Genomic DNA, 25,644 nt, shown 5'->3' on the forward strand with positions numbered 1-25,644 from the left:
TCAGTAAGCTAGATATGAGGGTCATGCAGACCAGCAGCTTGGAGTGGCCTGAAGCTGTTCCAGTGCCAGTCAACCCCCAATGGGTGTCAAACCACAACAACTGCACGGTGTGGTCCTGTACCACGGTGTGGTACAGGCTTCCATAGTGGTCCTGAATGGCATGCTGGCAAAGAGCAAGCGTTCTCCATTCTTTGTCTGGCTGGCTTTTCCTGGCCAGGTATGTGCTGCATGTGGCTTTCAGCTTCTCTAGGGGCATATGTCATCTGCATTCTCTGCCCTCAGAGTGGCCAGAAGCCACTCTTTCTTGCCCATCTGTTTTGGGCCACTGTAAAACAAGAAATGAAACACATAAACATTGCAATATTTAGTGTGAGTGAGCTAAAGTGGACAGTAATGGGATATTTTGAGTCAGATAATTACACTGTGTTTTACTGAACAAATGGAAATGTAAGAAGAAATGGGGTGGCATTTATAGTGAGGAGAGATGTAGCAAAAACAGTCAAGGATATAATGCAAAGTCTGCAGCTGTCAATAAGACTTCAGGGAAAACCCATCAGTGTAACCTTATTCTGAGGCAGATGAAGAAGAAATTGAAAGATTTTATGCTGGGGTCCAGGATGAAATTAACCTTACATGAAAACAGGACTTTTTGTTCATTGTAGGTGACTGGAGTGCAAAAATAGGAAACAGAGTAGAATCAAATATTGTAGGAAAATTTGGCCTAGAATCAAGAAATGAAGTGGGAGAGTGATTGATTGAATTTTGCAAGGCCAACAGTTTCTTCATCATTTTAAGCAACCCAAGAATCATCTGTATGCTCACATTATATGACCAAGTAGAAAAAGAAAGATGATGGAAAGAACATATGGAAGTACTATATAAAAGAGATGAAAGGGTGAAAGATTCATCCAAGGAAGAACCGTATTAAGATGAACCTCTAATTTTAGAAAGTGAAGTGGAAGCTGCACTCAGATCACTTGGGGAAATAAAATCACCAGTAAAAGATGGCATACTAATAGAGCTGCTCCAAGCTACAGAGACAGAATCTATTCTAGTTTTAACTAAAGTTTGTCAACAAATAGTGTTGGAGAAGAGTTCTATGGATATTGTGGACTGCTAAAAAGAAAAATATATGGGTCATAAAGCAAATCAAGTCTGAACTCTCCTTAGAAGACAAGATGACTAAACTGTGATTGCCATACTTTGGCCATATTATGAGAAGACATGACTCACTAGGAAGGACAATGATGCATGGCAAGGTAGAAAGAAGTAGGAAAAGAGAAAGACTGTATTCCAGATGGGTAGACTCAATGAAGGAAACCACAGTCCTGAGTCTGCAAACCTGAGCAGGGCTGTTGACAATAGGGTACTTGGAGGTGGGGTTGACATACGTCAAAGTCAACTTGATGGCAGTTAGGAACAACAACAATATGGCAAAGTGGGAGACAACTGCTTAGGAAAACACTTTGTTATTGTTATTGATGTTGTTTTTTACATCCCACTCTTCTTGATTAAGGTGGTTTATAAAAGTTAAAAGTGAACATATAATTAATCCATCAATAAAAGTAAAAGCAGTTAAAATAATGCCCATTTTTAAAAAAACAAAAAAACAAATAAAGACTATAAAGCACATCATTAAAGATCCTTTCATAATGAGCAATTGGTCCTCAAAGGCCTGGCAAAACAGAACAAAATAAAAGACCTCACTTGCCAAAAGAAGGATAGGCAGGAGGGGGTCATTATCGCTTCTCGGCCTTTTGGCTAAGATCAAGTGTATTATAGCCTCCCAAAGGAAGGAGATCCAGAGTCTAGGGGCAGTCACCAAGAAAGCCATACCTGTGAAGGTGGTGGAATTGGAAGAAGGGCCTCTTCTACAGATGTCTGGATCCAGGCAGGCTCATTTAAAGAGATATGCTCTGTCAGATAGCCTAGACATAAACTGTACAGAGCTCATAAACAGCACTTTGAATTGTGCCTGGGAACAAGCCAGCAACAAATGGAGTTGCTGGAGCAGGGGAGTGGTATGACCCCTGTAACTAGCCCAAGGAGTTTATCAAATGGGAGAAATTTCTCTTAAATTCGAATGAAAAGAAAGTGGGGCCAAAACGCATTCACTTAAAGTTGCTAGTTTCGTGCAATTACGTGAATACACATTGCATTCAAACTGGCTCCGCATTGCCTGAAAATAGCATGCCATTGCCTGAATTTGCATGTGGCAGTCTATCACGCAATCATGTGAAACCACATGATTGCGTTCGGACTGACTTCCCATTGCCGAACTGGCATGTGGCGGTCTATCACGCAATAATGTTAAACCCCATGATTGCGTTCAGATTGTCATCAGATTATACTTCCAATTCCCCTTGTCTGATAAATTCCCAAGTAAACACTCTGATTGTCATTCTTCAAGCCAATTGAAATTTCAGAACACTCTTCGAAGGCAGCCCCATGTAGAGCACATTACGGAAATCCAAACTGCATGTAACCAAGACATGTGTCATTGTAGCCAGATCAGGAATCTCCAGAAACAAATCAGCACACTAGATTTAATTCCACAAAAGAACACTGGTCTCTTCAGAAATGTGGACATCCTGAACTCAAGTCTGAGTCGAGGAGTGTATCCCTGTTTTCTGATCTACTTTTTAGCTGTCCAGGAGCAGCTGAAACTTTTGAGTTCCAGAATTCTTCCATAAGCTATATGTTCATTTGAAAATTCTTCCAAAAGAGAAAATGAATTTCTAGAAAATGTAGCAGTGTTAAGCCCACTCAGGTGTTTGTTTCAGTTTAAAGATAGAAATAGAAAGAGGAAAATAAGTTTTAAAGTATTTTATGCAATTTTTGCACAAAATAACTAATCACTACAGTGTATCACAAGTGACGAAAACTCCTGCAATATATCATCTCATCTGCTCAAGAGTTTTGCTGCCCTATATTCAGCCAACAGTATTCCATTTCACTGAGATACTCCCAGAGGGATCTTGTACAAGCAGAGCAGTTAGTGTGTGTGCATAAAATTCAGTGGAGGGAAGAAATCCCTGCATCTACTCACAGCTCTCAATTACCTCTTCAGGGCTCAAAGTCATTTGGGATCTTTGCCATGTGGCTAGCCAGTGGCAAAACCCCAGTGTTAATTTCCTGTGAAATTGATGGATTCTCCAAACCTTGGCAAATGGTATATACTGTTTAATTGGGCTATGTTAGATTCAACTCATTAAACAACTATTCCCTATAATGAAGTGATCTTTTACCCCCTTTGCAACACAAGTGCCCTGCTCCACCCTATGGTGCAACATTATGAATAGTCTGAGGCATTACTAAGCACAAATTTTTCACCTAGTTTGTTTGCAGATAAATGGCATATTAAACCTGGATATATGGAGAACTGCATTTGCTGAACAGAGAGGGGCTTTTCCCCTGAGTCTGTAACAGAAGAACATACACATACGTCATGTAAATACAATAGTATATTTAATGTATCACAGTCACTAAGAGGCTGTACAGACCGGTGGTAAATGCCGGCATCAGGGTGGAGTAGGGGTGTGGTGACCACATGCCATGCGCCTTGACTCTGCTCCTTTGCTAGCATGACATTGCGTGCCCCACCGCATGCCAGGTGGCATCACAGCACTCCCTTGTACATGTGCTGCACCAAAGTAGCACCAAAAAGCCATGCTGCCAGCAGCTATGGCACTCTTTCCGTGGTGCAAAAAGCAGCCAAAGTTGTGGTGCCAAAGTTGTAATGTAATTTCACTAACCTTTTTACTCTCTTGAATTAGGTTGTTATAACTTACTCAATAATATATTCCCATCACTAGGACACTACAAGTAGAAAACTTGTGCAGAGATATTACATTCCCCTCATCACATGTGGAAAATGGTTTGTTTCTCAAAATTCTACTAGATTCATTCTCAGACTTTGGAAAAAACTGGTTCTTCTGACAATAATATAAATGAATTGCAATTCCTTAACCCTAAAATTCTGCTGTCACCATTAAAATGCAAAGCTGAGAAGGGTGCACATTCAACACTTCTTCTCTATCACCAGGCTTCCTCCACAGGGACAAAGTCAGGCTATGGAGCAATGGAGAAGAGCATCCATTATCCCCTCCTTCTCCTCCATCACCAGGCTTTGTCCCCAAGGAGAAAGCCCAGTGACAGAGCACCCGGTAACCTTTGCCCATTCTTCTTCTCTGATGTCTGTCTTCCTCATTGACAGAGCAGCAAGGAAGGGTGTGTGTTCACCCTTTCTATTCCTAGGGGCAAGGAGGGCCCAACTGGTTGTCACTCCTTGCCTCTGGGGTGTCACCTGGTGCAATCTGCACCCCCCCCCCCCCACTGTTGTGATGCCACTGGATTACATGTTATCAGTAAGTCTGAATAGTTTAGGTTCAGTGTGGTCTTTCACTTTAAGTTGTTTTATCTTTATATTCATTGTCTATATAAAATGCATCTGCCATAAAATGCAGTATTTTTAAAGTTTATTAGATTAAAAAAATATATATATGTAAAGCTGCATAAAATGCAGTATTTAACATATAGATATCATGATGTTACTTGACTTCCTTGTTGTTATTCTTGTTAGTTCAGATATTTCTGATATCTTCTCTGTATCTTGTGACCAGGATATTTAGTACAGTATTCAATAAAAGTTACATTATCTCTATGCATTTTGTATTTCCTTACTTTATGTACAATAATTTTTAACTGTTTGCTTAATTTGCTTACTGAAAACCTTTCCCTAACTAACAAAAAGAATCTTGTCTACCTTATTTAAGCTTATTTTCTCCCATATAGCTAGTTCATTTGGTTCACTAATTTTCAAAAACTGTGTCTTTCTTTCCATTTCTTTCATATAGTAATTCTGAATGGAATTTAAATGTTACAATTATTACAGGAAAAATCTTGGTTTATAATCCCAGTTCATAAACAAATTGTTATTTTATCTTATTTCCTTCTTTCAAACTAAAAACTAAAGCAGTATAGAACTCAAAAACTTTATATTATTTCAGTTAGTCCAATCCGTTCTGAAGAATATCCTCAAATTAATTCCATTCCTTTTCTATTTTTGTGTCAGTTTCTGATTGATCATGGCGGTCAATTTATCCATATATTTCATTTCTTCAACCTTCACTTTCCAATCTTCTATTTTTGGGGCTTCTTTTGTCTTCCATTCTGTGGCAATAACTAATCTTGCTGCTGTAATTAGATAAAGTATTATTTGATAATATTTTGTCACTATTTCTTTTTTATTTTATTTTAGCTGTCATATTTAGTAAATATAGTTCCAGCAAAAAAAGGTATTTGTGTCTTAAATCTTGTTTGTATGATTTTATGCACTTGATGCCAACATTTTTGAACTACACGACAAATCCACCACATATGATATAAAGAACTGGCCTCTTTTTGGCATTTCCAACATCGGTCACTTAAACTTTGATTTATTTTATATCGCTTTGTTGGTGTAAAATACCATCTATTGGAAATTTTCAAAAAGTTTTCTTTCAGATCTTGCGAGGCTGTGAAACAATTGGATTTCCTCCATGTCTCCTCCCAGTCTTCTAAGGTTAATGGACATCCTATATCTCTCACCCAACTTATCATTGAATTTTTGATATGTTCCTGCTTTAATTCCCTTTTAATAAATGTCTCATAAAATCGAGAAATTTTCTCTTTGTCTGGTGACCACAAAATTTTATCAATTTTATACTTCCATATTTTTGTGACCAGATATCCTCCAAGTTTTGTTCATCTATTAGATCAAAGAAGGTTATAAAATGCAGTATTCCAGCTCAGGTAGAATTCCTCTAATGCCATACTGAACAAGCCTCAATGGTCACCATCTGCTCCTGGCCTCACTAACCATAATGAAAGGGTTAAGGAGACTTTCAGCTATCATTCACAAATGCACCCTCAGTTTCTTGAGTCTGTTGCTCTTTCTCTGTCAGACCCCTCTCAGCTACCCCTAAAGTCTTTCTTCTGTTCTGGGACTTAGGGTTTGGGACACACTGCTAAAAGATATCATGGACTGTTGCTTCCCCCAAAGGCTTCTGCTTCCTGGAGCCAACTGTCTTTTGCTGTCACTCTAGGAAGAAGATATTCTGGAGAATGGCCTCCAGACTCTCTCTTCATTTCCAGTTCTTGCAGCTTCTGCCCTCAGTGATCTCCGTTTATCTTCTGCCTTTTCCTAGGTTCTTCTTTTTGGCTGCTGTCTCCATGGACCACTGATTTGCCATGATTGTCTTTTTATTTTGTTTCTGTCAGGACACTCTAATTGACAATTATCTTAGTATCTATCTAAAATTATGAGCCAATGAGAGCCAAAATGTAAATTACCAATCAAAAAATGATCTTTTAAATCCTCCTGTCTAACATATAAGCAGACAGATCTAACTGTGATCAACTATCCTTACAGCTTCTTTGTAGCAACTGACAAATAAAGCCTGCTCACAGTAATCATAAAATAAAGTAGCAGTCAGACTTCAACCAGAGCTAACCTTTTCACCTCTCAGTACAGTCCCCAAGAACAAACATGACCAGGGTAAAAGAATGCAACTGCTGATACTAAAATAATAATCTATGCAAAATACACTCATCCATCCACATTTGCAGCTTTGACTTTTGTGGATTTGATTATTCATGGATTTTATTAATATGTTCTCTCTAGGAATCTCTAAGTCCTCCAGTGCAACTCTATGGTCAACTTTATCCAAAAGTTACACTGAAGGACCTAGAGATTCCTAAAGAGAACATTCCACTAGGAATTTGTAGCTGTTCAGTGCAATTCTGTGGTCAATGTCTGGCAGATGTTGACCACAGAGTAGCACTGGAGCACCTAGAGAGGTGTTCTCTCAAGTAAAAACATAGGTGTTTTTTTGTTATGTGCTGTTTTTCCACATTCACAGGGGCCCTATGCCCCTAAATTCAGTGAATGTGGATGGACAAGTGTGTATCTCTAATACTGAAATAGTAGGGATAGAAAGTATATTTGAAAGTATTTCCCCCAAATGGTTGAAAAACATTAGTAGCAATTCTCAAGTATTGAGAATGTCTGGTGAGAAGAATCTTGGATAGATCACATTCTTCAGGACTTACTCTATGCAAAACTTGCATGTGGCTGTTTGGCATCAAAAACAGTTTTCACTGTATAAAACAACATTTTCTGATCAGAAAACCGTATTTCTGTGCAGGGCTATTATTCTCTGTACAGAAAATGCTATACCCTGCTCAGAAAATGCTGTTTTCACTTCCAAACATCCCTATGCAAATTTTGCACTGAAAAAGTCCTGAATTGCAAATAGTCTTCAAAAACTGCTTGGTGTGAAGATTTTATCAGAGTGGCAAGAAAATGGCTAAAAATTTCTCCTTTTTTAATTCAAGAAGAAAATTAATGAAGAATATATTCCTATGAAACAGATATACATGATATAACAAAATGTCTACAATAGTTAGGGCTAACATTTATGTCAAAAGATTTAACAATATTTATATCTTAGAATTTATTTGCCACCAACACCTTACAATATTATCCAGCCCACATCCCTTTTATTCTACCATCAACCCCATTTTGCACTGTGCTAATTATACATACATTTAAATCTATATTATTCATATAAACATTTAATGAGACATGCTCACCCTTCCCGGATTGTAAAAGCAGCCCGGATGCATGGGGAATGGCCAAGTGGGTAAGGAGAGAGACAAAGGCCTTTCTACAACAAGGTATGATTCAATAATACTTAAACGATGTGGTTTTAAGACCAGTTTTAAAAACCCAGAACAGCCCTGAACTCCATGGCATTGATTTTTTAAAAACACATTCTCCAGTATTTCATTCCTTAATGAAATGCTTGAGTGTGTAATAATTTCAAGGATTTCTTCATGAGATGGATTATCTAGATCCATTTAAGCCTGACTCTAGGGCTTGTTATGAGACAGAGTCCACTTTGATCACTTCGGTGGACCATCTATGATGGGATCTGTGATGGAAAAAGGTGTTCCTGTTGATTCAACTAGATTTCTCAGTGATTTTCAGAATATGCCAGCCAGTTCTGGGCGGGGTCACACTTCCCCTGAAGGACTCTGTTTGCAGTCTGGGGATGCTCCTAGATTCGTCTCTCCATCTGACGGCTCAGGTGGATGCGATGGTCAAGAGCACTTGCTAAGAGCTTCGACTGATATGCCAGCTGCGCCCCTTCCTGGAGTGGAAAGACCTTGAAACAATGGTACATGAGCTGGTAACCTCTCAGTTCGACTTCTGTAATGCGCGCTACACGGGGCTACCTTTGTGTCAAGTTCAGAAACTTCAATGGGTACAGAATATGGCAGCCAGGCTGGTTACTGGCATATCTAGATCTGCCTATATCACTCCTGTTTTAAAATCCCTTCACTGGCTGCCTATTAGTTTCTGGGCAAGATACAAAGTGTTGGTTTTAACCTTTAAAGCCCTACATGCCTTGGGTCCTGTCTTCTTGTGGGAACGCCTTCTCCCATATCATCCTCCCCATACTCTCCATCATCTGGGAAGAAGCTGCTTCAACCGAAGAGGACTAGACTTTCTGCAGTGACCCACAATCTTTTTCTGCAGCCGCTCCTAGACTCTGGAACAACCTGCCAGATGAGATCCATCAGATTATCACTTTGGAAACCTTTAAGAAGTCTATTAAGATGGATCTCTTCCGGCAGGCCTTTCCAGATTCGAACATCCTTGTTGACCTGCCTCCCCTCTCACCCCCCTCACATTATTCTCCATCTTTACTTTTTACCCTGTCTCCACTTGAAATTTTATCTCATTTTAATTGTTATTGTACACCATTGTTAACCTCTTTTTTGATTTAATCTCTTTTTAGCGTTTATTATGGTTTTAATAATAATAATAATAATAATAATAATAATAATAATAATAATAATAATAATATCAATAATGGTATTCTTCTTGGTTGCCTGCCTTAGATGGGTTCTGGACTCAAGAGTTTTATAGTGACTCCAGTTTTTCCTGGAAAGTTAGGGGCTGTGCAGACCGACCATTAAGGCTGGCATGGGAGCGGAGTTGCGGTGTGGCGTCCATACGATGCACACCCTGACTCTGCCCCCATGGCGGCATGATGCCATGCACTGTTCCATATAGGTCTACAAGACAAACTGGCCACATCAGTTCTCTTGCTCATATTTCCATGATCTATTATTTGCTCATTTCTATTTATTCTATTTGTAGTCCAATATATTCCATAGACTATGCATTATTTGAGGTATTCCCCTCACTGAAGCAGTAATATTTTCTTCCAAAGACTCTTTCCCAAGCATCCTTCATTCACCTGCAGTCATCTCAAGGGTTTCCTACATAAATGATATACCTTGCAGTAAGAGCTGAAATTCCTTAATTCCTTGAAAGAATAGAATGTTATTACGGCAACTAGCAGTTGTTCTATATATATATCAAATTGCTTTTGATGATGTGTGTTTTTAGCCATATGTACACTCTAAAGCAATACACTCTTGGGAAGTCCCGAATTAAAAATAGTGATAAACTCATTGTGTTGGAAAGAAGAGTATGTATAAGAATATGTATAAATTATTATTATTATTATTATTATTATTATTATTATTATTATTATTTATATCCCACCCCTTTACAAGATGCAATTGGGGCGGCTTACAAAGATTAAAAAAACATATATTCCAAAACCCTCAATCCCACCTCTTAAAATACGATTATAACGATATAATAATAAGATTATTATTATTATTATTATTATTATTGTATTAATTATATGACACACTTAATGACCAATAACACTAAACTGAATTATGAGATTCTGGGTTAAGTCACAGCGGTGGTCTTCTTTACCAAATACCCAAGAATGGCAAAATTCAGTGTTATGATAAAACTAACATCTACTAAAAGCTCAGCCAGACAATGGAACCATGCAGTTCTGTCTCACTAACTGCATAGTAACAGAAATGCTGCATCCATTCTTCTATACTTTACTAAATCCAAAACAGCCACCACCACAAAATAAACAGCAAATGGCCATTGCTTCACATAATTAATTTATTTTTGTTTATATGATGCTATAGCCAAGAACACAGTGAGCAAAGCAAAAGAAGTTGAAAGTTCCCAGAAATTTCCTGGCACTTGTTTTCCAGGTTTTCTGGGGCTTCAAAGGAGGAGAAACAGCAGTGTCAAAGCAACATGTTATAGCCAGGCTTCAACATTTTTGCATGTTTATGCTCAACATGGTGTGTTACCCATCCCCTGATGAGTGGAATGAACCTTCTTTGTACTCTTAGTACCACAAAGGTGGACAGGAATTGTCCAGGCAGCTGTAGAGTGAGTTCTGCCCCCTTCACAATTCCAGGTCTGAGAGAAAAGCAGTACTGAGGCAACTGGAATGCCTTGACCAACAGTGCCAAATAGGTAAACCCTTTTCCTAGCTACTGAGAGAGGATAGCTTCATGCCTCAGTGGGGAAAAAATGCCCCCTCCCCAGATGCTAGGTTTTTCAAAGACCAACATGAGATATCCCTCCTGGTTGCCAAGGCATCTCAAAACTGGCTGGTGCAAATGAAACAGGCCTATACAAAGCATAGCCTCCAACATTTCATAGATTTAAAAAGAAAACAGAAAACTTGTGGCCAAGCAACATTAGAGCGTAGTCAAAATGGCAAAATATACAGTGGTACCCCGGGATACGAATGCGCCGCCTTACGAAATTTCTGGGTTACGAAAAAAATCCATTTAAAAAAACTGTTCCGGGTTACGAAGGTTATTTCGGGTTACGAAAATTTTTTTGGTGCTTTTCAGCGCTATTTCGCACGAAATCGCGGCTTTTCCCCATTAGCGCCTATGGCTTTTTCGCCTTACGAAGATTTTCGGGTTACGAAAGCGGCGGCGGAACGAATTAATTTCGTAACCCGGGGTACCCCTGTATTAATGATGTAGAATACACAAGCTAGGAGAGGCTGCAGCAGTTTGGTTTAGCCTGATCCTAATGAGTAGGGCAAGATTCTACCAACCAGGTGTCTAAAGATTAGGTGACAATCAATCCCACAGCAGCTGCTGTGAGTTTTTGTTGTTCACTACTGTTCTCTCTGGCTTTCATGTTCTTCCTAACTGTAGATCTATTTTAATTATTCACTGGCTTTTATGCCTCTTTGTCTTTCTCTTGCACTTCTGGTTATCATGACTACTGGCTTCTCTTGATGTATTTTGAGTCTGCTGTGTACTCACTAATGCACCTCTCTTCAACTTTGGGGAACTCACTTGATTATCTGTGTATGACCTGTACTGGCTCGATTGATTTGTAACTGCTTCGTCTTACTAAAGGCTGCTTCTCCTGGCACTTGTTCCCTGTAGGCACAGGAAAATGGTGGCTACACAGTAGTCATACCAATAGCCCCCCACGCAATCTCCCTTTACAGTAGGGAATGCAGCAATAAGCTTCAACAGCCAAGCAGTGGCCAAATACTCTTGAATCACTCTTTGTCTGTCTTTTCAATAGTCTACCCATTCTTGTATGTATTACTCTTGAGACACACCAATAAAGGACATATTTTATGGACTTGTATCCTCTAAAAGGATGGGTAGATAGATGGGGAATTTCTTCACCAAAAATGAAGAGGGAAATCATGGTGACCAAGATGATCATAGCCTAAATGCAAACAGTCTCAGGTAGTGTGGGGCTGGAGATTTAATCATATATGCTGACAGCCACATTCAAGCTCCCACCAAAAATTTGACTCATGTCAAATAGGAATATTTAAAATTCACAAGTGGAAACTCTGAGCCTCCAAATGTTTTAGCCAACAGCTCTCACAGTTTCTTACTATTGGTCATGCTATTTGGAGCTGGTAGGAGTTTCTGTAAAGGTCTGGCTTATTAAAGGATGCATTTAAAGACCTTCACACCTTTGCCTTACCTCATCTTTTTGTCCTTCTAGCCAATTTACAATACAGCTCCAGTCTTCACACTTCTAATTCTCTAAAAATGCCACACTCTTGTTAAAAGCTCCACCATTTTTGTTTGCTGTTCCTAATGCTTGTTTCTTCTCCCTAGAACATCAACATCATTCAACTTCTCTGTTCTTTTCAATAGTATCCTCAGAAACTTCCCTCCCCTTTGAAGTATAATGCCTCTAGGCTGCAATCCTACAGGTACTTACCTAATGTAAGCTCCCTTGTGTTCAGTGTGCCTCCTTCCATGTGGTGGACTGGGTTGCAGATTTAGTCATTATTTATTATTCTGGTTTCTCTTCAGATATAAATCTTTTAATTTATTGCCCTTCCCTCTCCATTTTCTTTCTTCCTCTCCCTTCCCTCTCCCCTATCAAAATTCAGATTTCCCAAGCAATTCAGGACATATTTGCTTATGTTACACTGTAAAAAGTAATGCACATAGATGGCATGATTGATAATCATAACAGAAGCTGGCACTCAGATAATAGTAAATAATCTCAACAACATGGGTATTTGCATTGACTAAAGATAAGTGCACGTTATCTGATTTTCTTACTGTAGAGTGATGTACTCATTAAAGCAATATAAACAAGACATGGGGGAAAACAGTCTTAGAAGTGTCTAGTATTACTTGAGGGAATTCCCCACCGCACATGACATAAAGTATTGATTAAACTGCTGCTGAAGTGATTTGTAATGGTCTTTGTTTATAATACTTGATGTGATGTATTTTTTTAAAAAGATGTTTTCCTTTCTCTTTCCACTTATGTACCATTACATGAGTAGCTACTTATGATAATGAAAAAACAATAATTTCTTAATAATTAAGTGCTAAATCTGTTATAGCAGGAAGCTTAGTCACAAGGAATGAATGTGTCACTGTTTGTGACATGGGACCAAATGAGAAGGGGACTACATAAAATATTTCCATATCTCAGAGATAGAGATTCATAGTTTGAATATGGAAAGCCACAAGCATAATTCAGGTAAAGGGAAACAAGAAAAGAGAAGGTGTTTACCTAGAACAGCTGCTTTGGTAACTCACTCTGTGTTGGATAGAGTCAAGAAAGTATTATGTGTCACAGCATAAGCCAAGGATTCTCCATGGAGGACGACCATGCATGGCCTTCAGAGGTTCACAGACTACTTACAAAAATATTTCTCCACCTTTAATTCCCTTCTAGTTATTATAAATTTTTCCTGTCACTCTGAATTACAGTGAAAAAGCCACTTCATTGTAATTTATTCATTCCACACTAATCTATGTGATAGAAATCAATTTCCAACTAAATTTTTAAAAAAATCAAATTTGGTGTACATATCTATATAAGTAAATTTCTGGGGAAGGGATGCATAACTTTCATCAGATTCTCAAATGAATCCACTACCCAAAGAAGATTAATATCCACTGGCATAAGGCTAGGTCTTTTATTCATATTAGGGAGCCGTGAAAGTGGGCTTCCCAAATCTTGCTCCAATACATTCTCCAAAAGGAAGCAGTAGCTTTGCAAATATAAAAATAGTTCCACACAATTTCTAGACTGTATGGAAGCAAACAATTCCCCTAGATTAGGGAGACAAGATGGTATCCTACAAAGAGATTATATTAGAACTCCCATCACTCCTCCTGGCAGCATGACAAATGGTAAAAGATTATGGGAGATGTAACCTCAAAGTATCTGGAGACCACAGAATTGCCTCCCCTCCGTGGAAGGCCATTAATCTGAACCTGCAGGATCTGAGCAGAGCAGTGGAGGACAGGGAGTCTTGGAAATATCACTATGAGTTGGGGTTTACTCAAGGACAGTTAATGACAAACAACAACATACCACCAACATGCTAAAGTTCTCATGAATGTCAGGCAGAAATGGTGCAGCAATAACAAAACCCCAAAGAGGTTTCCCTTCCCTTTCTACAAATTTACATGTATCATTCTTTTATAAATTTTACATTGCATTCCAGAATTGTTGTCAACAAAAACCAAGCACTGTCACTGAGATCTTTGCTTGGGTGTGTGTGTGTGTTCAGTGTGTGTGTTTCCTGGTCCTCTTGTCTACTTCAAAGGAATTAAAAGAGAATAAAAAGAGAAAATGTTGGCAATATTTTCATCTTTAACAGCAAAGGGTACAAAGAATAAAACATCCAAAACATTTTAACATGCTGTAACAGAGCTGACACCATTTACGTGTGAAAGAAGCCTTTGATTAATGGATTGTGTAACATAGCCTATTGTTATATTATTACAAGATCATCAAAGGAGAGTCTGAGGCTCAGAATCATATTTAGATGGCTCTAGCAAAAAGTTACTGCAAGTTAAGTTTAGCACATACAAGATAATGTGATGTAAAAAAAACTAGACTCACTGAAACAAAGATTGCCTTGGAACACTTTTAATGTGTTCTGTTTTCTTTAGAAAAAGAAAATTGTGCATTGAAGTGAGAGTAATGCCGTAAAGGCAGTAGCTTACTCTTCTATGCACTATCTGCCTCCATAGTTATACAGAATACTTGAGAAGTTTTTTTAAACAGTGGGGAGAGCCACTCCATGTTCAGATCTCTTTGGTTTGAGGTAGAAGATTTTTAAAGTTTCATATTTAGTATGCATATAAATGTAGTTTGTAGAAATAAAGGTACATGACATGCATTGAAAGGAATTTGAGAGGCCCAGGAATGTAAACAAAAGAGTAAGACTTCAAGCCTGAGAGATCAAAAGTTACCAAGGGCTCTAACCAGAGATCTGGAGTTTGTGGGCCATAAACAGAGGCCCATAAACCCTGGAGAAGAGATATCTCTCCAAGGACTAGAAGGGGGGCAAAGACAGATGAGGCAAAAGATAAGGCTAATGGGCTAGTGCAGTGCTTCTCAAATAGTGGGGCGGGCCCCCCAGGGGGGGCGCGAGGCTCCGTAAAGGGGGATGCGAGGCTCAGGATACAGTGTTATGCAGAGGTGTACTTATAACAATTTTATAGACAAATGATACTATTTATAGTCGTGCGGGGGGCGCGAAATGTTTTCTTCTTCCTAGGGGGGGCATGACAGAAAATAATTGAGAAGCACTGGGCTAGTGGGACGTGACCAAAATGTACCTTTAATATATTCATGTAACTGCACTCTGATTGTACGACAATCCTATATGTTAACTTTTGCCATGTCCAATGGGATATGCCAACTGGAGTTCTTTGTTTTAATGCTATATAAAGAAGCCATTTTTCCTTGTTCTGGACCCTGGGAACTAATTCCTCCCAGGGTGACAGCTGTCTTAAATAAATCTGTGTTTGGCAAATTCATCTTTGGTCCCCTCCTATCTGATTCTGTCAGACCGAGGCTTGTTGTGAGGAAGGTGTGAGAACCTGCAGTATGTTAGCAGTTTCTTCTACAACAGGATAACTTCAGAAACATATAGAAGCTTTCAGGATTTGACTGTTTTATGAGCAAAAGTCTTTTAATGGTACTGTTCTGGTTTTTATTTTTTATGTGAAAATATTATTTTAAAAAGTTTAAACTTTATTGTTAATTCAATCGTGATTTTTTAATGTCTCAATCTATTTTATTGCAATTTTCTCTTTTGTAATCTATCTTGAATAATAGTTTGGAGGAAAGGAAGGGTGTAAAAAGGGATGGATGGATGGATGGATGGATGGATGGATGGATGAGTGGATGGATGAAGAGATAGATGGGTGTAGGCATATTTCAGATTTCTATATAAGAACATACATATTGTGAAATATGTTGGTAATAGGTTGCATTCAATAGTGTTGCACCAGTGGAGACACTTTCTGTTCATAAGGTGTGGTTCACCCAATTCCATCAGAGAGACACTGTAACCATCCACCATCTGTCAAGCAACTCCTGTTGGGCTATGAAAAGTTTCACAACAGTATGAGACACCAAATGGGGGAAGCAATAGTAGGTGGAAGGGATCAATGAAAACTGGATGTTCCTCCACATACTAGCATATGTGATCTTCATTAGAGTAAACCCATCATTGGATTCAACTTATTAAAAACATAAAATTCCAGCATTAGTGGCTAATCAACAGTGATGAAATAATTAGCAGGCTGGCCAAATGATTGCTAGTGAGAAGAATAAGTTCCAACAGATGTGTTGTTGTGTAAGATACAACAGCTGTTAAGATCTATGAGGAATGATCCAAAGAATCTGTAGCATCTGGGTGAGGATCAACATTTAGATATAACTCATCTGGGGCCAAGCAGAAGACTACAGTCAACAGGAATCAAGTTCCTACAGATGAAACAAGGGAGAGTAAAATTTTGCAGAAATCCAAACTGATTCTATCAGAAATATTACATGGCCAACCTCAGTGTGTGACAGATAAATTTTAAATACATAAAGCCGTAAGGTAGGGTAACATCCATCTTTCAATTCTGAAGCCCTCAACAAGACTGATGGAACATCCATTCCAAGTTTACTGGGATGCTAGGTTTCCCTTCAGGATCAGTAATACTATAAGCACCCCAGGAATTTCAATAGATCTAGGAATCTTTCATGTAACACAGTAATAGCACTATGATTCCACTTGAATTGCCATAGCTGCATCTTATGGAAACCTGGGGTCTGTAGGTTGGTGAGGTACTAGAGCTCTGTGGGTGAGAAGTGTCCTTCTCTAAACTGCAAATCTCAGGATCCCAAAAGATGAAGCTACAGATAACAGTCTTGTAACTGTGTAGTGTGAAATAAGAATTCTGTGTCCCCATCCATGAAATTTTCCTTCAGCCCTCAAATTTCTGCAGAGAGTGAGAAATTGAAGTTTAATAATACCTAGGAATTAGGTATTAATACCTAGGAATTAGGAATTAATTTCCTTCCAATTAAAAGGAAGGAAAATGAAATATATTTTGAAGGGGTGAGTGGAAAAAATGGCAGAAAATGCAAACACTCATCATTTCTCTTTAGCTAGTATTTTTATTTGAGCTTAAGAAGATTATTATGGGGCTTTAAAAGCTCACCTCAAGTTTGAGGATGGGTTTTGTAAACCCCCAGGGATTGATGTGCCCAGGGAATTCACAAGTAATTATGGGGCTTTTAAATTTTAAAATAATCTTCTATTTTAACAGATTAATTTTAATTGTATTATGTTTAATTCTTTTTTAAGGGGGGGGAGTTAGATATTGCATTGTATATGTATTATATGCTGTATATTGGTCTTGTTTTAACATGTAAGCCGATTTGTTTGCCCTGCAGCAGAAAAGCAGGATACAAATAAAAGTTTTATTTTATTTATTATTTTTAAAAGCAGAAAGGGTATTATTATTGGGCCTGCCTAATTTAGATGGAAGTGAACTTCTTTACACATTGCACAATTTGTGAAGACTTGCTTGTGATACACTTATCCGACAAGACACTCCTAGACTCTCTTTTAAAGGCCTATGGAGTGGCGATAAGTGCAGCAAAGAATTCATTCTGTGCTGCACGTATTGTGTCCGCGGAGCCGCGTCCGGCAGAGCTGTTCAGGGTAGTGAGGGAGCTTACTCAGCTACCCTCCTCCCTGAACTCTATTTTGGAACCATCCAAGGCCTGCTGTGATGAATTTAACAACTTCTTCGCGGATAAAACTTCTCGGATAAAGGCTGATCTCGATGCCAGTATTTTGACAGAACCCAGAATAGAGGTCTCCAGAGCTTCCGTGGACTCGGTTATACTGGATCACTTTGAGTCTGTAAGTACTGAGGAAGTGGACAAGATCCTTAGAAGTGTTAGGAAGACAACATACTCTCTCGATCCCTGTCCCTCTTGGCTGGCGGCTCAGGGGGGTGCGGCTGTAACAACCTTGTTACGCTGCATAATTAATTCATCTTTCAGGGAAGGGCGTTTTCCATCCAGCTTAAAATTGGCCACTGTAAAACCGCTGCTAAAAAAGCCCTCCCTAGACCCCCTGATTCAAAATAATTATCGGCCTGTTTCGCTGCTGCCATTTTTGGGGAAGATGATCGAGAGGGCGGTTGCCATCCAGCTGCAATCGATCTTGGATGATACTGATTTTCTAGACCCATTTCAAACCAGCTTCCAGGCGGGCTATGGAGTTGAGACTGCCATGGTCGCCTTGGTCGATGATCTCTGTCTGGGCATGGACAGGGGTAGCGTGTCCCTGTTAGTGCTCTTGGACATCTCAGCGGCATTCGATACCATTGACCATGGTATCCTTCTGGAACGCCTGAGGGAGTTGGGAATCGGGGGCACTGTGCTCCAGTGGTTCCGATCCTACCTCTCAGGCAGACTCCAGATGGTGCAGCTGGGGGACGTGTGCTCCGATAAGAGGGCACTTACATCTGGTGTCCCTCAAGGAGCCATTCTGTCCCCCATGCTATTTAACATTTACATGAAGTTGCTGGGAGAGATCATCCGGAGACATGGGGCGCGGTGTTATCAGTATGCTGATGACACCCAAATATGTTTCTCTGTGTCTCCGACTGATGCAGTGACTAGGGATGGCATCTCTCCTCTAAATGCCTGTCTGGAGTCGGTAATGGGCTGGATGAGGGAAAACAGACTCAGCTTGAATCCAGAGAAAACGGAAGTACTCGTGATAGGTTCCCTGGGCCCGGGAAAGGTAATTTGCCCACCTGTCCTGAATGGGGTCATGCTCCCCGTGAAGGACTCAGTTCGCAGTCTGGGGGTGCTCCTGGACTCGTCGCTCCATCATACATCTCAGGTGGATGCGACAGTCAGAAGTACTTGTTATCAGCTTCAGCTGATACGCCAGCTGCGACCCTACCTGGGCCAGGGGGACCTTGAAACGATGGTACACACTCTGGTAACCTCTTGGTTGGATTTCTGTAATACGCTCTACATGGGGCAACCCTTGTACCAAACCCGGAAGCTTCAGTTAGTGCAAAACATGGCAGCTAGGTTGGTCACTGGTCGTTCCAGGGCTGACCATATAACACCAATCCTGTACGATCTTCATTGGCTGCCGGTTCGCTTCCGGGCACAATACAAGGAGTTGGTTATAACCTATAAAGCCCTAAATGGCTTGGGCCCAGGGTACTTGGAGAACTGCCTCTCCCTATATAATCCGCCCCGCACACTCAGATCAGCTGGGAAGAAATTGCTGAAAGTTCCAAAGGCGAGATATGTATCTACCTCGCGAAGGGCTTTCTCTACCTCTGCCCCTAGGAACGGGAACATTCTTCCTGAGGAGCTCTGCTCCACCCCCTCTCTAGACCTCTTTAAAAAGAGACTTAAGACCTTTCTGTTTGAGCAAGCTTTCCCTGATGTCTCTAACAACACCTGACTACCCCCCCCCCCATATGAATGTATTATCGTCCACACTTGCTAGTTGGATTTGTTATATTGTGTATACTGTGATGGTTTTATCGGTATTTTGTAATGTTTTATTGAAGTTTTATTTGTATTGCAATTTTTATTCCCATGTTTTCTTGTTATTGCAATTCATGTTGTACACCGCTTTGATCATTTGGAAAAGCGGTTAACAAATAACACTTATTATTATTATTATTATTACTTTACCCAAATACAACATATGCAAGTTACAACTGAGAATATTGATATATATATATCTACTTTTTAAAAAACTAGGAATAGCAACATGGAAAGGAAGAGAGACTAGCCTTCATTTCTGGGAGCAAAGTTAGTAGGAAAATAAAAAGCAGAAAAGAAAGAAATCTGCACTTAGAACACTAAAGGCTCGGTGGAGGTGGGGGGGGGACTAGGGATTTAGAGTTTGCTCTAATTGCCTGCTTATTCCTTCATTATGGTTGAAGGGCTCTGGTAATTCACCAGTATTAAATATTCAAGACCTGGTCTGGAGGAAATGTTCTTTAGGGATTGCTCCCCTCATTGCACTACCAGCTGAGAATTCAGCTCCTTGCCTCTTTGCGCGTGCTTATAAAGCAACATTTTCCTTTCTTTTCTTCTTTTTTCTGACTCTCTCACTTAGAGGGCTTCAAGCATTATATGTCAGATTATCTGGCAAATTAATGGTTGTGAATCTTTCATGGAACAGTTTGTCTTTTGGATAAAAATTCAGATAGAGGGAGTAAGAGTTCAGTTTTAACGAGAGATTTCTGGCTTCATAGACATGCTGGTTCTTATGTCCCATCCCCTTTTACCATCCCAATATTTGATTTGGCAGGAGCAGTTAATATTGCTTTAACTGCCATGGCTCCAAAACTCTTTGACAGAGAAAGCTAAATATCTAACAAAACTATAAATCCCATTATTCTATTGCATTTTATAGCATTGATCCATGACAGTTAAAGCAGTGTCAAACTGCATTAATTCTGTAATGTAGATGCAGCTCCTGCTAATTCTCTGTCATTCCACTTTTTCAGGTGCTTTTAAAATGTTCCAGTTCTTCTCTGCTTCTCCCACTTCCTCCACATCTTCTCAGTTTAATTCAATTTCTACAAACTGAGCATGCAGCCACACTGCAGAAATAAAGCAGTTTGACACTACTTTAACTGTCATGACTCTGTCCTGTGGAATCCTGGGATCTTTAGTTTGGTGAGGTATTCAGTCTGGTCTGTCAGAGAGCTCTGGTGCCTCACCATACTAGAGATCCCAGGATTCCACAGGACAGAGTCATGACAGTTAAAGTTGTTTCAGACTGCTTTATTTCTACAGTGTGGCGACCAAAGTGCAAAAGTAGTTTGTGCACAGTTCACTCGGACAGGGGTAGATGAGCGGAAAGGGTAGAATCTTGTCCTTTCCAATACACTCAGGCAAAAGCAAACTGCTGCATCTTTGCCTAGTTTGTGTGTTATTTTCCTCATAAAAATTTCTGCCATCTAGACAATACTCTGATATTGACTCGCCATGCATGTGTCCTAATTTTCATTTATGAAATGTTGGTGGATATGATATTTCAGTCTTACTAAAACACATGGAAGACACATTTGTTCTGATGTGTGTATCATATATCACAGCAGCACACCACACTTAACATCCAACAAAGAATTGCATTTAAAAACAAACCATCAATTTTCTGACATTGCCATCCTATATATGTCCATTCAGAAGCAAAGTCCACTGTGTCCATTTAGACATACTCCCCAAAAGAAAGGCTATTTCTTAAGACTATCAGCTCTTCCACACTGCAGAAATAAAGCAGCTTGATACCACTAACTGTCGTGGTTCCATCATCTGGAATCCTGGGATTTGTAATTTGGTGAGACACTCAGCCCGGTCTGTCACCTGTGTCTAGGCTGTAGGCAGCCCATATCCACTTAGGCAGCCCATCTGCAACCCAAACTTCTCCCACAGCTTTTTCAAGAATGGGAAAATCTCATTCTTGTATGGACTGCCTACAGCCTGGACACAGGTAAATGGAATAACATCTGTTTTCGTCTTTTAGATCGCACATCTCTCCCACCAAGATTCCTGGGTGCAATAATCTCCTATCCCTCTCCCTTCCAATAAAGGAGGCTGATAGGAAGGGAGAGCTCAGTCTTGCAGAATGTTAGTATTTTACCTGTATGCAGCCAATTAATAATTTAATCCATATTTTAATACTTATTGTGTGTATATTTCATGTGCAGAATAATGCTGAGCACATGGTTTGGCTGATGCCTGAATTCTGGAGCAAAGTAGTCTTTTGGGGGAGTTAATGGAACTTAGTCCAGATATGATTGTAATGCCCCAAAGCAATCCAGAGATCATTCCAGAGGAACAAACATTACTATCCTACAGTAGGGAAGTAACACTCTCTCAGCCACAGAGTAGCAACAGCAAACCTCCTCTGAACAAATCTTGTCAAGAAAACCCCATGATAAATTTGCCTTAGGGTCACCATAAGTCGGAAACAACAACAAACAACAGAAATAGGGAACCATTTGGCAAATTCAGTGTAAATTCTCCTATCAGTGTAGAAATGTTGGCAGGAGGGGTGTTCAAATCATAGTGTTATTTTCTGTGATTTGCAGATGGCTTCAGAAGTAGGGGTATAAATCTTCATAAATTTCATTCCTGAAGGTAAAAATTAATAATTTTACCATTTTGCCTCTGCTACAAGAAAGACCATGAAAGCTGTGAAGTTTTCAAGGACTCTGAATCTTGGGATTTATTTTGTTGAAAAAGAAAGAAAGAAAGAAAGAAGAGAGAGAAAGAGAAATTACACACTTGTAGGTTGGCTGGTCAGGTGTTTTTTGGGTTTTTTTGTTTGTTTTTTTGCAAAAGAGAATGATATTTTCTATGCAGAAAACTTGATTTTTCTTTGCATAAATGTAATTTTTGTTGCATAAATGTGATAATTTTTTTTTGCACAGAGAATGTAAAAAATAAATCCATTTGCATTTCCCTCATGTAATGAGTCCCAAACTATCATATCATCTGGCCAGAATTCTCTTTGCTAGTGTTTCCCATCACTTAGGAAAAACATTTTTGTCGAGTATTTGAATAATTTCAAATATTCTTTCCATTCCTACATCAAAGGTACATGGTTTGGCTGGATCTTTTGTCATAGGTATAATAGAGGGAGGTCCAAGGCTTGGCAAACCAACAGAAAAAAATGTTTTCCTGTGCAATAGGCCAGGGGTTAGCAGAAAAGACAATCTTTTCATCTAATGCAGATGGTTTCATGTTTTGAAACTTATTTATCACATGTGTTTACATTCCAGGTACCACATAATGGCAAGGGACCAAGTGGTTGCTAAGGTGTGGGCGGTAGATAGAGAGAAGCCTCTCTCTTCTACTGCTGCAATTAAACTTGTCTTTTGCGATTCCAGTTCATAACATAGAGGTCACTTGGGACCTATTCAGTGCGACTGATATGTAATGGTTCTAATTAAAAATCCCAAAATTATTCCCTGTTTACAGCCCCACTATTGACCATGATAAAAGGTAATCTTCTTGACATTTAACATTTTACAAAACAGGTCTCACAATTAAAACAGCTGTTCTGTTAAAAAATGAGCAAACCCAGATACACAGTTTTTACCACTATATAAACTGTTTGTGATGGCATAAAATAACCCTTATGGAAGGGCACACAGAGTGCTGTGGCCACAATAAATTACAGCAGTGTTGCTAAGGTGACTGTTGCTGCTACTAAGCATCTTTACAGCATACTGAGGGGAAAAAATTACAGTGCACCACATTCCTGTTTCATTAATGCACCATCAATGTATAAAACTGCTTAGTTAATCTTAAAAAGATAATGGCTGCTATCTAAGCTTTGTTGAAAACTTATTTCAGTATACAATGATAACTGGAACAATAATAATGCACACTGTATCTGAAACAAGGTTGTTTTTTTAAAAGAATATTCCAATAAATTAAAATGTTTAAGGGAGATGACTTGTCCTATTTTCTTGTGATATGCTCCACCAATAAGTTAGAGCCATAGCAAATGCTAAACTTAATCTAAAAGGAAAGTCATAAATGTAAAATATATTATTCTAATAAAGGGTAATAAAGGCGGGTTACAGACGGGCAGGGGAGGACGTCTTGGAGGTGTATTCAGCTGAATGCGGAGCCTCCAGACGGCCCGCCCCGGGGGCGTGCTTCAGGTGTTGGAGCTTCCACACGGGGAGCAGTGAAGACTGCCCCGTTTCGGACCCGGAGCTTCCATACCGCCGCCTCGAAGGACGCTGCAAAAAAAGAGGCAGCTTCCGCATGGGCGGCCCAAACCGCGGCTTTTTTTTTCTTTTGCCGCATGAGAGGTGCGCAGCTTCGCAGCTAAGCAGCGGCGGCAGAAAGCCTATGGGCACATTTAAAGTGCCCAAGCCCCTTTAAAACAATGGTGGTCTCCTGCCAGCTGGTGATCAGCTGGTGTTGGCATCCTTGTCCGCTTGCACTTTGCCAGTGTCAGCAGCATCATAGATGCCTCCTCTCCTTTGGTCCCCGTGCTCCTGCTGAATCTGCAATGCGCAGCCACAGCTGTCTCCGCTGCCACCGCTGTCCCCCTGCCATCTCCCCTCACCTCCCTTGTACATATGTCAATATTTACAGTTTTAGCGTTTTTTATTGTTAGGTGAAAATGGCACAGGAATGTGTGTAGGGGTTCACTTTAAAGTCCAAACTTTCCAAGCAGCGCATGCGTACATGTTGCTCTAGGGTTAGGGTTAGGGTTAGGGTTACGAGGCTTAAAATGCGCCGCAGCTGTGCCTCAGCTTCCACAACTGCATGGCAGCGGACGTTGCAATTAAAGCCTGACTGCAAACTGCGCATGTTCCAAGACCCCAACTCACTATGCGACGGAGCTTTTAAATGGGCAACTTAAATTAGCGGCGTAGCAATTCTGGTGTGCCAGTGCAGCAGCTCTCATGGCTTCTTCCCCTTCTCGATATGTGTCAGCATTCAGGTAGGACTGCTCCAGTTTCTGCAGTTACTCCAGTTTCTGGGACCATATAGCTATGAGGTCAGCCGTTTCAGTATGAGACCAAGACGTCCCCTTGCCTTTTTTCGGGGTGCTGGTGGATGGCTGAGCCATCCTGCCTGGTGGCAAAGGGGAGCTGCCACACAGCTGTGCCAGGAGCAGCCGAACTGTGCCCGTTCCCAGGTGAGAATGGCGCAGGAATGTGTGTAGGGGGTCACTTTAAATCCCAAACTTTCCCTTTTCACTTTCTACAACCAAAACATCCGCCGGCAAAAGTTACAACTTCCCGCAGTTCTAGCAACGCATGCGCACAAGTGGCTCTAGGGTTAGGGTTACGAGGCTTAAAATGCGCCGCAGCTGTGCCTCAGCTTCCACAGCTCCATGGCAGCGGACGTTGCAATTAAAGCTTGACTGCAAACCACGTATGTCCCGGGAACCCAACCCATTATGGGACGCAGCTGACACGGAGCTTTTAAACCGGCAACTTATATTTGCGGCGTAGCAATTCTGATGTATCGGTGCAGCAGCTTACAGACGGAGATGCGCAGGTACGTATCAAATCAAAAAGAAGCGGAAAAAAGCAGCACCTTTTTAATGCCGCTTCTTCCCTCTTGGGGCGTGCGGGGGGCGTGTTCATGGCGGCATTCAGGTAAAGCCCATCTGAAGGCTCTACCTTCATGACGTCATGAGTACATCCCTTTTTGCCCGTCTGTAACCCGCCAAAGAGTATTAGTCAGAAAGTCTGGATTGTAATTTTCATCTACTTCTTCAGTAATGCCTGTTATCTTACAGAGAAGTTTTTTTGCATTAAAACCATTTCACTACATGAGCATATGCTTGGCATGTAGTAAGTCCCAGACCCAGTCTTCTCAAGGTAGGGCTAAGGAAGACTCCTGATTGAAGTCCTGGGAAATCCATCTCAGTCAGTATAGACAATACTAAGCTTGATGGACCTATGACATGATGACATATAGTTGGCTCTTAGAGTCCATCTATATTGCCAAAGGCATGCTGGAATCAGCAGAAAGGCACTCTCCAGCTTCTTTCCTAGCAAAGATCTTCCATTAGGGTGATCAAGATCATTTCCTTGCCAAATCCAGGACTGAATCCAGATGTAAATGGGCCAAGATAAATCAAGTGATCCAAGAGCGTTGCAGCTATAACATCTTTAAAATGTTGCCCCCAAGGTCTCTGGGTCCAGTAAGGACTTTTTAAAAAGGAATAAATGTTCCATATCCTCTTTCAAGACCTTCTCTGAGTCTCTCCCAGAAAAATATCACAAGCTTTGGGGGGACTTGGATAGCCAGACCTTTCCAAGGACTTTGTCCACATTGTCTGTCTGCAAAAACTGAAACTAATTACACACATCCTAACTTGGCAGTGCTCTGGACACACCTAG

At 40.2% G+C, this 25,644-nt stretch overlaps 2 protein-coding genes across 2 annotated transcripts in view; both read right to left on the bottom strand.

Annotated features, from left to right (window-relative positions):
- HMGN1 (high mobility group nucleosome binding domain 1) overlaps positions 1-25,644 on the bottom strand; it is a 1,114,480-nt gene that overhangs the window by 704,280 nt on the left and 384,556 nt on the right. The gene's annotated exons all lie outside the window — the stretch shown is intronic.
- Positions 1-25,644, bottom strand: part of DSCAM (DS cell adhesion molecule) — a 494,765-nt gene that overhangs the window by 257,657 nt on the left and 211,464 nt on the right. The window lies entirely within an intron of this gene.

This window comes from Sceloporus undulatus, chromosome 3 (genome assembly GCF_019175285.1).
Source record: "Sceloporus undulatus isolate JIND9_A2432 ecotype Alabama chromosome 3, SceUnd_v1.1, whole genome shotgun sequence".
Classification (NCBI taxonomy): domain Eukaryota; kingdom Metazoa; phylum Chordata; class Lepidosauria; order Squamata; family Phrynosomatidae; genus Sceloporus; species Sceloporus undulatus.